The following is a 12,918-nucleotide window of genomic DNA, read 5'->3' as shown; positions in this document are numbered from 1 at the left end:
AAAAGAGAAGAAAAACAACTTAGAGCTTGACTGTGATACCAGTTTATCATGGCTGGGTGTTCATGAACAGGAGCCTTAGAGGGCTGTAGCCAGACCTTGAGCCCTGTTGTGCAACTCCTGGTAGTGGGAATCGCCTTACCAGATCTACTTTGATGGGTAAAGGCACAGAGGCAAAGTAGCAATTAGTTTCTGCAGAGTTTTCAAAAATCCATTTAGAAGCCAATTGTCTATGGCAGGTATGTTGAGCATGCATGTGTCACTTCCAGTGTAAATGGCAAACTTCTAGTAAAACAAAGATTAATCCAATTAAGTTTTAAAATTTCAGCTTTTAATTTTATGGTTACACACATAAGTAGAGCAATAACTGAATACAAATGTTGCATGTTTACTGTGGCATAATCCAAGCAATTACTACTAAAGTATTAAGGAAAAGCATCATTTCACTCTTTTAATTTTATTTTATAATTAGGCAGGAACCATACTTTGGTGAGTACATTTATAGTTAGAAGCTTTATATATTACGGGGTTTTTTTGTTTTACGAGGATGATTTTAGCCTGTTACTGCAAGCCTGTCAGCAACAATTAAAATAGTTATATAAAAATACTATTTATAGCTTTTGTACTTGTTTACTTGTTAGTTTTCATCAAATATTTCACACTCATATGATGTATGCACTCTGATAATAGTCACTAGCATAGACTGTCAAAAATGGTTTCAAACATCTAGTTAAAATCAGCTTGTTGTGTATTGGGATTATCAGTTCGTCCTTTTCATACAAGTGTTGTGCCTCATTATGCCTCTGACTTCTGTTACTTTTTGTTCTCAAAAGCGATTTGAGAAAGTTTAGAAGGAAAACTTAAAAGCAGAGCAAAAACAATACTGGCAACTTGCTTTGAGTGCCAGAGTTTTAACTGCTTTCTGTTGAAAAATTTTCTTGACTTTCCATTCAAATAAGAGTTTTTGTACAAGGTGTTACAAGGAGGGTTAACTGCGTGCCTGCAAAGTGCAACACAGTAAAGCCTGTGTGTATTCTCCATATACCATACTATTAAAATCAATCTGTTCAGGTTAGTTTCCATTCTGAGGAGAGCTGAGAAACACAACCACCGGTTTCTGTCACGTGCCGCGTCGCATCAATTAAAAATAAATTAAATTTCATGCAAAGAACCTAACTTAAAAATCCCAGCAAACAACAACAGAACCTTTCCACTAATGATTTCCAGTCATCAGAAGTGGAGAGAGACTCAGACAGCAGACAGCATGGTCCCAGCATGCTTTTTGCCTTTTTTTTTGTTTGCACAGTAGCTGTCAGTTGCAGCCCTGCAGGTAGTAGAACCCAGTGGGAAGAGGGGCGGGACAGAGCGATGCTGCCTGAACTGACAGCAAATTTAAATTACTGAGCTTTCTTTTGCTTTTTTTTCTTTCTTTGCTTGCCCTTTCTTTTTTTCCCCCCCCCTTTTTTTTTTTTTTTTTTTTGGTATTTTTCTACTCTGCGACAAACTGAAAAGATTCGAGCACACGCTAATTTAACAACCCTGCTTCGTCGTCTTCTTTTTTTTTTCCCCCTTCTGCTTCCAGGATAATTAAAAGAGAAACCTGTAAAGGCAACGTTCCTTCAAGCAAGTTGGTGCTGTAACGTGCTGGTAAGATGAATTTAATTTATTTTTTTTTCCTCTCCTCATCTTTTCTTCTCCTTTTTTGGAGCTGAAAGCTTTTGTATATCTAACGCAGTCATAAGTGTGGTTCCCCTGCTGTGGAGGGTTAGGATGTAATGAAAAGGTGTAACTGCTTGATATGTGACCTTCTCCTATTACTTAAAATGGGTAATAACAGCTTTCCTGTCTGTCCTCACGATGCTTTTCTCTCTGTGAATTGACTATTTGCTCAACAGAAGCGATGCTGTGATTGTCGCACTATGACAATGAGGACTTGATTGTTTTTTGGTTACTATTCCATGCTCTTATCACAACAGATACTTGAGTTGGGGGGTTTGTGTGTGTGATTTTTTTTTTCCCCCTCTCAACGTTGCCTGAAGCACTGATACGACAGGGGGGTGGAGATGGGGGTGGAGGAGATGGTCTTGGGTATCATCCTGCCTGTTCGACTGTTTACTAGGCAGGGAAGTCCAACGCCGAAACTTTTTAAAAAAAAAAAAATAAATATTTTTCTTCTTGCATCAAGTGGGGTCAGTGTATCCACGATTCATTGTTGTCCAGTGCTGGGTAAAGTTCTTGCTGTCCCTTCCATTGTTGTTCTGGAGAAGGGGGGAAGGGATGTTCCACTCCATACCTTGCCATACCATTGTGACAGCTAATTACAAGGAGCTGACAAACTTTGAGATGGAATACCAAGAGTTGCTTTTGTAAAGAATGAGTTTGATGCTGTGGATTGTTTCCTACGAACACCAGACTGCCAGATACAGTCAGATCTGCATTATACTCGTTGCAGTTCCTGCCTCGCAAGTCCCCTGATTTCCAAGATCGCCTTTCTAGTCTTTTTCTGATGCTAATATGTTATCATTTTATTTTTTAACAAATGAGATGTGTTTTGCTTTTGCTTTATGTTTACTCTTATACAACTTGCAAGGTGACATGCTTTTTTCAGGCTTTCTGAATGTAATTCTGCCAAATATTAAATGCTACAACACCTACTGAAATCAACAGGAAGGCTGAGCTTGTCCTGTATTTAAGAGGAAGCTGCTGAATACTGGCAGGACTGGATCTTATCATTGCTGAACTCCCTCTCTTTTCCTAACTGCAATTAGTTCTTGTTGCACTTAAGACTGGATTATGTAGCTTTTACTCTTACACTTTGTTGTTCACGGATTTGTGGTCATGCTGATGAAAACTTTTTGAAAATAGGATGGGAATTTTTGGAGAAATTGAATGGACTTAGAAAATCAGTGTAATTCTGTCGTATAACTCCTTGAAAGCTCTTTGCCTTATTTTGATTTTTTTAAAAAGGTGGTGTGAAATGAACAATCTGCAGATTGATACGTCAGACTTTCTAGACTCAAAGGTGTGTTTTGCCAAATGTATAATGTGATGGCATGAGAGAAGTTGTCCAAGGAGAGGGGGCATGAGTAGCAGTTGGATTTAACACAGTCCCTTTTGTGTCCCTGTAGAAAAGGAGAGGATGTGCCAGGGCCATATGGAAAATCTTTCACAGCAACTTTGTTTGGGCAGAGGGTTAAGGGTACTGCACTTGCTGAAGTTCATCATTCCCTATTTCAGCTTCAGTTTCAAGCACTGTGATATTTTTCTGAAGGTTTACTTCGCTTGTGCAGAAAATGCTGGTGTCTTGCTAAATGAGGTCATTGTAGCTCCCACATCTTGCTTTTGCCCTGACAACTTGCCTTCCCCCACCCCAACACCAAGATCTGCAAGGCCCAGAAAATTAGGCTTTGTCCCTTGTAATCCTGAGCTCCCATCCATTTATAACCAGAGAAGAAAAGGGTTGAATTCAGTGTTCTTGTTATGGAAATAAGTTTTTATTCACTCAGTATCAACTGACAGTTAGAAGCGTATCTGATGTAATATGAATAAACTGTAGGCTGTTGTCGGTAAATTATGTAGCTATAGTCTCACATTCTCCTAGAAATAGTGCTTTTACGATGCTCAAGTGGCCTAATGGGGTGAAACAACTACCAATACTCTTGTCTGAGCTTCCTAATCACCCAAAGTCATGAGAAGTCCATGGTGGTTGGTTCCCACTGTCCATGGTGAGCATCTCAGCAACGGGTGAGGCTGCATGGCAGGAGGGACTGAATACGGGCAGGGGGCTTTGGTCACAGAAGTGATGTCAAAGTTACTGTTATGAGGCAATATGGAAACAGTAGAGCCAAGTTTAGACACTGAGTTTGGTGGCAAGAATTAGTTCCTAAACTCTTAAAGTATAAAAAAGCTGATATATGTACCCTTAAGAAAAAAACAAAACAAAACAAAACAAAAAAACCAGCACCTAACCCAATCTACCAGTCTACATCCTCTTTGAATTTAGTTTTTAAACATATTTATTTTTATTTAATCTGTGCACTTTAAATTGTTGTTGGCTTCTAGCAATACTGTCCTCTATTCAGTGCTTGGAAATTTCTAGTTGAATGCAACTGTTTTCATTATAACAAAAAAGAAAAGCAAGCCAGAAAACTTGCTGTAATTTCCTGTCAATAACAGAGAAATAAGAAAACACTAGGCTAATAAAAATGATAATCTGAGTTTACAACTGTTAACAAGATTCCTGAATAGAAATGGTGCTATTATGCACAAAGAATTTCTATCATCACTAGAGGAATGTAGTATAAAATTATGAGTTTTATTATTAGGGTCCTGTCAACCAATCAGAAATCAGCCCATAATCTTACTTGTGAAATACCATAAGTTTTGGCATCTTCCCTTCTGTCCTATTAATAAAATATTAAAGAAATTTTATAATTAGAAACTTTGAGAGCATAACTATGAGTTTCCTTTGCAGGAGAAAGCTGCCATCATTCTGTATTTCTTCCACATCTCTAACGTTTCACATAAAGCCACTGCAAGTCTGAGTTGCACGTGGCAGGTAAAATTAGGGTAAATCACAGACTTGCCATGGGCAATAATGATGGGATTTCATCAGTTGCTTTCTCCTGGGAGAAGGCAGATTCCAAGATTTTTTCTCAGGACTCTGAAGGAGTACTAAAGAATAGTCATAATACCTCTTTCCCTGAACAGGATTATTTATTAGCGTTACATTTCTGGTCAGCTGAATTCAAGTCATGGTAAAATTCTTAGATTTTAACCTCTCATGATTTTTTTTTTTCTTTCATTCATCAAGTAAAAGTCTCTTACATTTTTCCTGTAACTAGAGATGATTTATGGCATTATAAGGGGTTTGCTGTGTTTCCATTTGATTTAACACATTAGCTATGGTCTTCCTTCAGCGAGAACCACTCTTGAAGCTCTCCCAAATGTAGCAAGAACACTGTATATGGGCTCAGAGTGACCCTAAGTCTCTGGTTTTCTCCCACTACTGATTAATAACCTACTGGGCCTACACTTGCCAAGACATTTCTTCCACCAGCCTAGTAGCGAGTCACATGTCCTTCATCTCCTTGTGACATGCACATGGTTCATTGCAAGTTCCCTGGGCCTTCTGTGTAGGGTACTGAAAACCCTAAAAATACCCTAATACCTCCTAATTACTCTCATCATTCTGAAGGCAATAGATCTCACAATATTTATCAGATCACTAAATATGAATTAAGAATAAAAATAAATATTTTATCTTTTCAGGTAAACAGTAAAATACCAGCCAGAAGGAAACAAAGTAAAAAGAGAACTAGAGGCCCAAAGAGCTCAGATCTAGACTATAATTGTCATCATCCAAAATCTTCCTTGCTTGTTTTGTATGTCCCGTGGCCTGTAGTGATAACAGCTCCTACCCTAAGGCTGATGTGCTTTGACAGTTCTTGGAGCCACATCTTTCCTACTCACACTGTTAAAAACATGTATTATCACCTTCCTTGGGGATGATAATGAAGTGGGAGCAAAACAAAAACCCTGCATATATATTTTTTTAATTTGCCTTCTCAAACTCCAACTACATCTGTATTATCCATATAGGTGTTCTTTGTTCATGGCATTTGGGCACCAGAGGTGGGATTCATCTCATCCAAATGTAGGTACCTATAGTGCAGACACCTGTATCTGAGCATACCACCTCTGGCTCCCTTTACAGAGAAAACAAGCAGGTCCTTTCAGGGAGTGATTTATCTGACCTATTTTAAATGTCTGTTTTCTTTCAATCCCACTGAAGGACATCACATTCAAAACTCAGATCCTTCAACTACCTCTCCTCCTCAAATTTTCTTAATTACCCATGCTGTTGCATTGCTAAATTTAGACTTCTCTTGTAACTACTTCATGAAGACAGAGGACCTAAAACTCTGTAAATCACATACCTTGAAAAAAAACCTCATAGTACTATCGACTTACCAAGCCCCATATACCTGGCAGTGGGCTTAAAACAAGGCTAATCCTACTGACGTTAGGACTGGATTGCATAGACACACACATATATCACTGACATAATGTCACTCACACATATCATTAGTCCTCCAAGGCTGCTGGGGGGAAGCTGTCACAAGTGCATTCCAGGCAATGTGTTTAACGTCCAATTAATCTTGTTCCTCACGGTTAATTTTATTAGGCTGAACTGATCTAGTGAAAGGAGGTACTGTGATTGGTTCATTTGTTCTACTTAGCAGGCCAAATGCCAGTGGCATTTAAAAGTTCTGCTGCAATGCTTTAAAAAATCTAAAAGTCAGGAAACTCCATGAGTATGATGAAGTCTACCTAATTTAGGCACCAGTATTATAATGAGTTGATGCTCCTGATGTAAATTCCCTTTTCCAGAGGAAGCTACCTGCATTTGAGAGGTTTCAGACAGGTAATTTGACTTCCTAATTTTTTACAGCTAAAGCTGCATTTACAGTCCTAAAAGTATATGCTGCAGAGAGATCCCTGTCTCCCAAATGTTACAGTGTACTTTCACCTTTGTGTCTCACCTGGCCATCTGTGGATGAGCTAGTTGTGTCCTCCTGGCCCTGTCTTTGATTCCCAGACTTTTGCTTTCATGCCCAAGTACATGATATGTCGTATGAAGTGTTGTGAGTATTACAGATGGGCCCACATCCCACTTGAACAAAGGGTTGAAAGTGGCAGAGGGAGCCATGGGCAGAGCAGCTTTGTTTGTAAGTTCTAAAGGAACTGATACCTGAGGATGACCATAGCCAGCATCACAGACAGGTTTATATTCAAGGCAAATCTGATTAACTTAAAAAGTAACTATGTCAGCACATAAATATGTGTTGATATATATACAAACACACAGTATGACTGTTGGACACATAAGACCACACTAAATAGGTGAGACAGTCAGCGAGATGGACACACTCTACCTCAGACAAACATTGTCTCCCTTTGGATTCATTTCTCCATTTAGGTAAACTTCAGCATCCTAAAGATGAAGTGTAGGCTTGGTTTAAGTCAAAGAAACTGGATTTTACCATTCATTTAAGCATAAAATTGTTGATCACCCACTCAGCTAATGATCCACTTCACGATATGGGTTGGTAGGCATGTGTGTCCAGTCAAAGAAGGTTTGACTTGGTGATCTTGGAGGTCTTTTCCAACCTTAGTGGTTCTATGATCATCGGACGTGACTGAGACAGCTCTATTCTGAACCTGGGTTCTGCAATGTTTTGCAGAAATATTCTTTATTCAAACAAGGGGAGTGGCTGGATTTTGAAGCATGCAGAAAACGTGTTTCTGCACAGTAGAACTGCTCATGTTAACGAAGGAGCTCTGAACATGGGATTTCATCTCACACATTTGCTGTGTTCAGTGGTTAATGTATAAGCACTGTATGAGCCACTGACACAGTGAGCAATCCGAGTGGCCCTCTGCCTGCATCTTGGATAACATGAGACAGAAATATAGATTAATAGTGGCTCTTAATCAATCTGATGCAGTCAGGGTTTTCCATAGGCACTACATTAATAAGCAGCTCGCAGTTCCACTAATGTCTTTCTTTTCCTGTACCCCGAGTCCCTTGCAATTATGAGGGACAGATGCATATTAAACAAAGCTTTTGTGCTCAAGTGGAGAGCAAAGGCTGCCTACCCAGTGTCACAAAGTGAGAGAGACCACATTCACAGGGACATTAAAGGCTGGGTACTCTTGCTGAACAGGTTTACACATTTAAGCCTTGATCCTGCAAGGACTTACACACATGCTTAACCTTACACACTGCAAATGAAATCCTGGGCCTCTCAAAATCAATGACAAAAGTCCACTGACTTCAAAGGGCCACTCTGTGAATAGCCTTTTTGGCATCACTGCAGCCGCACAGCGTGCAGAAGTGTCTGAGCTGATCTCCCCAACCTTGCGTGCTTGCGTGAAGTCTTAAGAGATTGAGTGAGCTGCTAAGTGTATCTTTCAAAACATTCTCACAGCAAACTATAGCATTCAAAGATGTTTTCTTGTTTGATCTGTGCTCTTCAGGAGTTTTACCCAAACCCTGTGCTAAAACCTCCTGAAATAGTCTGTGAGCAATCCATATTGCAATTCCCTCTCTGGTTAGTATTGTGTTCTGAGCAGGTTGTTTTCTTTACTTTCCAGAAGATCCAGTCTCTGGAGTGAGATGATTATGCTAGAATCACATCTTTCTCTTTTAAAGAAAAGAAAAATCTATAGCTCACATGATTTTATAGGAAATCTGGGAAATATCTACTGAAATTACTTACTGGTCAGAAAAGAAACCCAAACCAAAACAGTGTATGAATTTGTGCAGTATTTAACTGCTGGTTTTCATCTGCTTTTTGCTGGTAACTGAGATACTCTCCTACAAAATCTAACATCTTTCTCAGGATCTATTGGAGACCAGAAACCCAATCCTGGCTCTGTCTCGGTGTATAAAACTGTCCTCCGGCAGTGGTATCCCTCAAACTCACTGCGGAGTCCTGATGAGTTTGGTGAAGAGTTGGGGAGAATGCAAAGTGGCATTAGTCCCGTTTTTCAGCGTAGATCCCTTTCCAAAGCAGGTTAAATCCATGACCCAGTGACGCTGCACAGACCAACTGGCTTTGCAAGTGGTGCAACGTGCTCCCAACCCTCAGGGTGGCTGAGATGCTGAAGCTGGGGGGTCTGTGGCAGCCCTGAGTAACACTGAGGTGTCTCAGTTCCCACAGGAAGGCTCATGCTGCTAAATGCAGATCTCGTGAGTGAACCAGTTAACAACGGGTATGCAGATACACCATCGCAACTTGCACGTGCTCTGCACTAGGAAAGTTTTAGCTACCATCTCCCTAAGCCGGCAAAAACATGTGTGAGTAACAGGGAACAAGGGTTTGGAAAAGAGATTTATAACGTTTTGCATCCCAGTTATGCTTTAGGATAAGCCTCTGTTAGCAGCTGTGTAAGCCAAATTACTGCTTCTCCCCTAAGCTGGTAAGAGTCATTTGAAGAGTAGGCTGGGTGAGCCCAGTGAAGCTTTTTTTTCTATTTAAGCATTTTCCTCTGACACATTTCATTGCTCTAGCAGCACCAAAAAAAAAAATCCCCAGACTTTACTCTTTTTTTTTTTTTTTTTTTGGTTTTTACTGTAAAGGTATTTTAATTTTATCTTCATCGTGCTCCTGTACTAATGGGCTTTATATATTCGCAGCAAAGTCCTCTGTGAAATTCTTAACCACAGAGATTACAGAAATTTACTGCTTCACTGGCATGGTCAAGTTGCCACAAAATTGCATTTGTTAATGTGAAAACACATGGCACCTGCCATCTCTGAGCATAAGGATTTTAAATATGGCTTGGAAGAATTTAAGAATGCCTATAAAATGGGGCTTGGCCGTGTCAGTTTAGCTTTAGGAAGGAGACTGTGCTATAAAATCCTCACCCATAATTGGACACAAGTGACAGCTTTACTTAACTAGTGTTCACAAATGAACGAGCAATGAAAATGTTCTGCCTTTCTCACCCCAAAAGAATGACCACAACAGATGTTAACACCGTTGAGAACAGCTTTATTGTAACTACAGGTGAGACAAATGGGAGATTTATTAGTCTGGGCATTGAGGGAAGGGGAGGCAGGGTAAAAGTCGTATCCAGTGCTGTTCCAAAGAAATGCAATGTGCATTCCCAAACACATTGCATGACACACAGAGTGCACTAGAGCAGAAGCTGTTCTGTGTCCATGAATTCATGAGCATGCCTGCTTTTTTGTTTGCTTTTTAAGTACCCAATACCCAGCATCACAAATTGTACATGATTCTGCTGTTTATTTCCTCATGTCCTATCCTGTACCCATTTAAGCTGACAGCAAATCTCTAACTTCATTGATAATACGATGTAATCAATGACTCAAAGTCTGGGAACTCAGTGACCTGTGAAAGTGTAAACAAGAGGCAACGTTTTTTCTCTGATGAAAGTCCTGAGACAAGGCTTGGTCCAGCGTCTGCTGGATCCTTTCTGTTCATTTTAATGAGCTTACAAATGGTCCCTAACATAATGTGCATTCAATAGAAATCAGCATTGCTTTTTCAGGCGCTGATCCAGTAAAGCCCTTAATTATGTGCTTAAGATTATGGTATGGGAATAGTCCCACAGAAGCCACTGCAACCAAAGAACTGTTTTAAGCTCAGCGAGTAAGAAAATGTTTCATTGCTGGAATATCATCACGTTTTTTTTACGCCTCTGCCAAGCCAACTAACAAGTACAGTTTCTGGAAATCCAACACCTTGAGATGCCATAAATGTGGTGATATTCAGATTTGTGCCCATTTTTGTTAAGCTGCTTTGTACATCTTTATGCCCAAATATCGAAAGACACTTTACTGCAGTTGTGACGTGAATAGGAATACTTGCAGCTTGAAACTCAAAGCTCCCTCCCCTTTTAGATTTGGGGTACACTCACACATGGTGCTGCTGCCTGTTGTCAGTCCCATTTCAAAGCAGAATATTTTTAAATTTACAAAAAGTAAAGCTGCAGTATAAGCACAACAATATTCTTCTCTGTTTTAAAGATAAGTTCTGCTGGTTTGCCCCAAACTCTTTAACCAGGTGCTTTCTTAGAAGAGCTGCTTAAAGGCAGTTGGAGCTTTTGTGCCATGTGGAGCACGTATTGTTTAACTGCTTCACTTCAGCTCATCCCATTTCACTAGAGGGTACTGTACTTCTGTATTCTCTTGCTTTCGTGAAACCTGTGATATTCACCAGGATTTCTTCAGGTAATGCTGTTTACAGCAAACACAGCCTATGGTGTTTCCAAAAGTTTCCTGCTGTCAGAAACATCAGGGCCAAATTGAAAATATTGGTTTGGGAGAATGTAATCTTTTCAGTACAGACTTTGGTCAGCGTGGTTGTGTTCAGTGTAAGTGCCCAATAGTAATGATGTCCAGGCATAGGGCCAAATGCTAAAACTGCCCCCAGAGTGAATATACTCATACTCTGTAAGAGAAGCAGTAAAGTATTCTTGTTTTCTGGCCAGCAGCATCCGAAAGCACAGCTCCCCCCGAGGATAACTTTTGCCAGGAGTATGAATAAGCTGCACTGAGGCTGTGCCTTATGGCAACTGCTGCATGGGGGACTGCTAAGTAACTCATAAATAAGCAGTCTCTGCTGCCCCTCAATTCCTGTATCCAACTTCAGAAGGTACTTATGTAGGTCCAAGTATAAAGGCTTGCACAGTAGCCTCAGTGGACTTTGAGAAGAGCCAAAACAGAGGTGGCTACTTTCCATCTCCTGCTCCTTCGGCTGGCCATAATTTTTCTGGCAAGCACAAATATACAGAGCCTAGAAGGATTTGGCTTCTATTCTTCAGCTCATATTCATCATGTGGGTTGCTCCAGTGAAGTTATGAAGCCAGGAGCCCCTGTTATGGTAGGATAAAGACTCTACCACAGCTGAAATCTTTATTAATAAATGAATTATGAATAAACAAAGGAAAAATAGTCACACTTTATTAAACCCAGCAACTATCTTGTTTTGGGCATACAAGTGTATTTATGCGAACATCAGAACTACATTAAAATGTAGGGGCTTTTTACATAAGTGCTCATTTCAGGTTTTGGTTTTTTTTTAGAGAACAACTTCAGTTCCATTCACATAAGTCTGCCAGACCTTCTGCTGATATAAATCAGAGCGATCCCTTGAAGTCTGCTGAGCATCTGCCTCAGAATGGCAAAAAATAGCCTCTAGAGCATGACTAATCTTTAAGGACGACAGAAGTTACTGATCCAACATGTACAACTTTTTAGCATCACACAGACAAATTAATTCCAGCCAGGAATTCCTACACTAGGGATAACCATTTTCTGTTAGGCTGTAGTATAGGTTAACTCTATTCCTGCAGCAAAGCACCCTGCCTTCTTTTAGAGGTTTCAAACTTGCTTATAGGGATGCAGTATTTCAAAGTTTTGTGCAGACAGGAAATAACAGATAAAGAACAGGAGCATTAGACACCTACAGGGTTCTGTACTGTAGCTCTGTGTTAGACCTACTCCAGTTCTAATTGCTAACATCCAGTGATCCAGCTGCTGCTTCTTTGCAGCAGAATAGAAAATAAGCCAATAAAGAGATTTTCTGGAAGGCAGTACTCCATCCTTGTACTCGCTTTTGTTCAGATACATTTTTCTTGCCCTTCAGGACATTTCATAATCTAATGCACATATACCAACTTTTGCAAAAAGATGGAAATATCACCAGTTGATGTGTTTGACTAAGCAAAAAGCTTAACTTAGTGCGAGGATAATCAATGCCTTCTGTATGTGAAGACAATCTGAGCACCATAAACCAGAAAAACATTGTCATAGTTTAATTTTCTTTATGTTCTTCTCTCTCATCAGTAAAAGGATATACTTTTGTGATGTAGGTACTTATCTTTGGTTGAATATGAGAGACAGAGTACAGAAGCAGTTCTTTTTTCTGTTATTTCCAATCAGCTTCATACCTCAAACTATTAAAAACCTCTGGCAAGTCTTTCTCATGAAGTGTGATTCACAAATTGTATGAGTTAGTCTTCAAAGATTTTATTAAAATAAAAATGGAAGTCTATGACCCTTATTAGTGGTTTATCTTATAGAAATGTATTTCTCTGAGTAACTTTCACAAAATACATTAGGACAGAATAAATGTCATTGAAGCAGGACAGGAAACACTTCAAAAGGAACTAATTTTCACATGCTGCAAAACTTTCTTTATTCAGCTTCATTCTTTGTCTTAAAATTAATTTTCTTGAGCGAGAAAACTTGTTCTTAGGAAGGTAATAGAACTGGTTTTGAAAGTCCTGGTGATAGTGGTTCATGTACTTTCATGGTCAGTACTTGTGGACCTCTATGGTTCTGTCAGTACTATGAATAAAACAGTCAGGGAACACCCTGTAGCC

The 12,918-nt window shown here is 39.6% G+C and overlaps 1 long non-coding RNA gene across 3 annotated transcripts in view; it reads left to right on the top strand.

Annotated features, from left to right (window-relative positions):
- Positions 1-1,343: 1,343 nt before the first annotated feature.
- The window catches only part of LOC114064582, a 256,194-nt gene continuing 244,619 nt past the window's right edge, over positions 1,344-12,918 (top strand). For all 3 annotated transcript variants that reach the window (XR_003572783.1, XR_003572784.1, XR_003572785.1), the window contains exon 1: positions 1,344-1,644. This is a non-coding gene — a long non-coding RNA (uncharacterized LOC114064582). The remainder of the gene's footprint in view (positions 1,645-12,918) is intronic.

This window comes from Empidonax traillii, unplaced genomic scaffold, assembly GCF_003031625.1.
Source record: "Empidonax traillii isolate 1590-97213 ecotype Southwest subspecies unplaced genomic scaffold, ASM303162v1 scaffold559:size414428, whole genome shotgun sequence".
NCBI classification, from domain to species: domain Eukaryota; kingdom Metazoa; phylum Chordata; class Aves; order Passeriformes; family Tyrannidae; genus Empidonax; species Empidonax traillii.
This window is presented reverse-complemented; position numbering and strand designations above follow the sequence as displayed.